Raw genomic sequence first — 5,010 nt, forward strand, 5'->3', positions numbered from 1 at the left:
TTGAAAGTGACTTTGATGAGGCATCTGAAAAAAAACGTTTGCAGCTGTTGGTTGTGCACATGAAGAAAACGTCCTGAGTAATGTGCTAAAGATCTGGCATTGCAAGATAATTTGGTAGAAAACACACCCGTCTCTTTTTACCTTCAGCTCTTGTTGAATAAATAAAGCACATCATGGTGAAGGTTGATTTAATCTAAAGTTCCACATGAGTAATTTGTATTTCAGTTGCCTCCATAAAAACATTGAAAGTAGCATGTTTTTATGGAAGTGTTAACAACAATACCAGATCTGCATTAACAATTATAAAGACACAAAGTGTTGTCAAGGACAAGGACTCTGCAGGAACTAATGAAGCTGTGCATCTGCTTGAGATGCTCCGTCTGAGGTTTGTTGTATTGTGCATGAAAGAGTAGGTTCAGAAGGATTGGTTTTGCTCCCCCAAGAGCCCTGATTCTGAAGATTTTCAGGTTGACCTTAAGTAACTGCCTGATTTTACAATGAGCTCCAGTCTACTCCTATTTGAGTCCTGAGGATAGATGGAGAACACTGGCACGACACAGAATAAAAAAACTATTGAAAATAGGGAAATAAATAACTCGATGGATTGAGCAAGTAAATAACAATAATTCTGATAGAAATTAATTTCACAGGAATGTACTGAAATTGTTTTTTACAGGTTGGTAACATTTATTTGAAATACGCTTTTTGGAATATTACAGAAACGTGATTTGTGATGTGGAACTCTCCGAGGTTCTGAAAACAACAAAAGTTTTTAATATTATGTAACATTTTATAAAATGTTGTCACATTGTTAAGAGGTCTGGGCTTTCATTCATTCCAAATGCATTTTTTGCATTTAAAGAGCTGTTTTTCCTGGTAAGCCCCTCAGATTTATGTTGCTACCAGAACGTGTCTGTGAACTAAGGTGTACCTTTCTCTCCCTCAGTTTTGCTGAGGTTTTACAAGCATCACAATTTTTACTGCCTCCTTTTTTTAGTCTGCCTCAGAATAACTTTAAGACTTCATACAGGAAAGGGAAACTTTTCTTGTTACACAACATTTTTCAAAGCTCTGCACGAACACAAAGCCGAAGAATAGGAGGTTAGCATGGGACTTTTTGCCTTTTTGAGCGAGGTTATTGTTTTCTGTATCATTGTGATTGAATTTTAAAAGTCAGATACATTTATAAAAACTTAAAAAGTGAAATACAATACTCAGAGTTTCAAACAAAAGGTCTCATTGAGGGATCAGTATGAAAAATTAAAATGTTCCAAGGATTTATATTTGAAACTTTGTTTTTCCTCAGACCCTTCAGAAAATGTTCCAATGCAGTCAAACTGCAGGGTGTTTCTGCGGAGAAGGCCCTAGCCTTTAAACTGATTTACTAGTTTCTGTAAGTAATATTTTCAGTTTTTGACATTAGCATCCTTATTCTTTTACTTTCTTTCACTGTAAAATAAAAAAATCCTCCAAATCACCACTCAATTTACTTTGGCCTTCTCAGATGTTTTTTTCATGTAACCCTTGTGCTATCCTAGGCACTTTAACGTTGGGAGTTGGGTCATCTAGACCCACTAGACAGTGCTCCGAACCTTTTTTCTTCATGATTTGTGATCTTCACTGGTGTCCATGGATGGTGGAGCCGGTTTAGCTCGTGCTGGTTTGCGGTGCCTTCCATCCGTGAAACCCAGGTTCAACTCCGGGCTGCTCCCTGTTCCCTTCTCTACTTCTATGCCAGTCCCAAGCCCGGTTGCTTTGAGAGGGTTGCGTCAGGAAGGGCATCCGGCGTAAAACATTGCCAAGTTTCCCATGCGACTAGTTCGCTGTGGCGACCCCTGATGGGAAAAGCCGAAAGAGAAACAACAACTGGTGTCCATGGATTACATGAAATCTTTCCACCTTTATCTACCTTTGTCATGGTAGGGAGAACACGTCAATGTAAGGGTGGGGTCATCTAAGATAGCACAAGGGTTAAATAAATTGAATGCAAAAGTGCCCTGCGACAGGCTGGCGACCTGTCCAGGGTGTGCGCCGCCTCCACCCAACAGTAGCCAGGTTGAGCTCTGGCAGTCCTGTGACCTCGAAAGGGATGAAAGGGGTTAAGAAAATTGATGGAAAAATCCAAAATATTATGGTTTCCTGTTTTGTGTAGCATTGTTGGCTCTGGGAGCCTTTAAACATGCACATCTATACAAAGCAGTTTGCAGCAATTCTTATTAAATTATTATTGGCTTTAAGTAGACTTTGTTAATTAGTTTAGTTTTTAATTATATACACATTTAAAATGTTTAAATTTAGAAGGTGAGTAATATTTGACCTTACTAGGTTGCTGGAAACACACATTGGAGCTTGAATGGAGGGCTTTGATGTGCATCCCTTACTACTTTATTTTCTTATTTCTCCTTCATCCATAACTAGGGTGGGATTACTGATAAAAAAATATTTTTTCAAAAGGTGGAGTAAATTTTAGGTGTTAAAATCCTTAAGAGCTTTTTTTTCATTGACAGTTCTTATAATAAAACAGAGCATACAGACTGTTTTGAATATACTTTGCCTCAAGCACAATAGAATAATTCAAGTTTTATAGAGATCGTCTTTTTTTTTTAAATATCCTGCTCTCTCTTTTTGCCAAGAAACATTTCTGCTCAGCAGTCAACTCTACACAGAAACATCACAGATGTACAGTTGTCAGCAGGCTTGTGCTAAAAGAAATATGTATGAAAGCACTAATGTGTGAAAAATAAGCAAGACAGTGAGACTTTATTTGAACAGTTCAGAGCCAGGGTCAACAGAAAATCAGAGGTTGATGGGAACAGAGACTGCAGTGACATAATATTAACCCTTCAGTGTAAAAATTCTTTTATTAGTCTTAAAGTTGATTGCACTAAAGAAATTAGCAGAGTGTATATAAATGTCTTGATGTATTTTAAAGGGCTATTATATAATTATATTATTTTTTTGAGCACTTACAGTTCTTACATAAGAGATAATGTCAGTGAGGTGTGCATTATATAAAAATAAAAAAATATATAATATAATATATAATATATATATAAGCACATGATTTTGTTACTTGATAACTTGATCTGATGGGGTAGCAATAATTACTGGTTTTGTGGGGTAATGTGTTCCAATGATAATCAATGATTATCACATATTCCGTTACTGAATGAATGCTTTCTGAAGATGATCAATCATCAACAAGCACTTGATTTTGTTACTTGAAAAGAATATCTGATCAGAACCGGATTACCAAAACTATTTAAAACTATAATAAAATGAATTAACTCAGTAGGGGTGGGATTATATAAGGACACTTCTTCCTGCTCCTTTTTAAGCAATAGATCAAGCTCTACTTGACTTCAGTTAATGATCACTATATTTTCAGTGTGTCTTGCTTTTGTCTGTCTGCCTTTGTAATCTCATCATTTCTGTAATGAGTTTGATATTCTGTGTGAATTTTTTATTGTATTGACTAAAATTAATGCTTGAAATAAACAAATAAATCAAATATATATGTGCTAAATCATTTCTGTTTTTTGTTCAAATATTGCATTGACATTACGCAAAAATCCAGCTGGACACAAAGAATACAATTATTAATACAACTTTTATCTGATGGCCTTTTAAGTGTCAAACACAAAGGAACTGTGACTAAGAAAGTGCCTGTTTGGATGCTGTTAAGTGTTTGCTGGAATCACTTAAATCTCACTGGATTATTGACTGCTTCAAGCATCAACTGCAGTGTTGAGAAACAAGATTTTCCTAGAGATTTTCATGTCTTAATTTAAATTTTGCATCTGAAAAACCTTATGTATTTAGAAACACTTGACAAAAAACATCGTGTTTGATCTTAGAATGTGTAAAATTATGCATTAATGCATGTGAGTATTTTGTCCAACAGCTTCATTACTGCATGAACTGGGTCTTCTAACAATGACCCCACAAGAAGACACCTGAAAACCCATGTTTGTGACACACAATTTGCCAGCTCAGTGGCCTTGTGGAAGAGTGTCCGTCCTGAGACCGGAAGGTCATACCAAAGACTTTAAAAACGCTTGGATTTAAAAATGGCACCCAATGCCTCCCTCCTAAACACTTAGCATTAAGGGGTTGGATTGGGGGGTTAAATCCACCAAATGGTTCCTGAGCGCAGCTGTGTCTGCAGCTCACCGCTCCCTCAGGGGATGGGTCAAATACAGAGAACAAACAAACCTAAGTGTGTGTCAGATAGTGCTATTTAATTTAATGAAGAACTCAACTTTGGATGGAGAAAGCAACAGATCAGATGATAGTCTGACCGGAAACCCTCTGCATGCGTACACTGACCACCATAAACCTCTTTTCTGCTCTTTTCAGAGTTTGTGTATTTGAAGGAAGCAACAAGTACATCCAATACATGTACAATTTTTCACATTCATTTATTTAAAAAATATACTCTTTTAAATATTATTCATAAAATAACTTATAAAATAAAATAACTTATAAAGTCATACCAGTAACAGACAATAGGTCCAGAGGTACTTTTTTTTCGCACTAAACTAAAGAATTATTATAATTTGTAGTACTGTACACTAAACATTTGGCTTTAACACTCCACTACTTATCCCAAGAAAAATAATTTAAAAAAACTTAATATAAATCAGTGTTTTTGTGTTTTAGGTAATTTGCATTTTTTAAATCCCTTTTGCAGAATTTAAAGTCAGTGGCGTATCTTTTCGATGCTAAAATAAATGCCTAGGACAAAGCATATTTTGTTTGGCTTTTGTGCATTTTCAGCCATTTTCCTAGAATTGAATCCAAATATCTTCATTAGTGATCAAACTGAGAAAATCCACTCAACTCAAGTTTTAGTAAAAAAAATAAAAAAGTAAAGGTATAATTCAGGAAGTTTATTCTGTGACTCTTTGCTGCCATCTAGTGGAGCTACAGCAATACCCCATAAAAGCAGAGACTAAACCGTAATGAGTATAAATGTAAATGTGATTTAGTGAGTTAAATAAAGACCTC

Source organism: Oryzias latipes, chromosome 19 (assembly GCF_002234675.1).
Source record: "Oryzias latipes chromosome 19, ASM223467v1".
NCBI lineage: Eukaryota > Metazoa > Chordata > Actinopteri > Beloniformes > Adrianichthyidae > Oryzias > Oryzias latipes.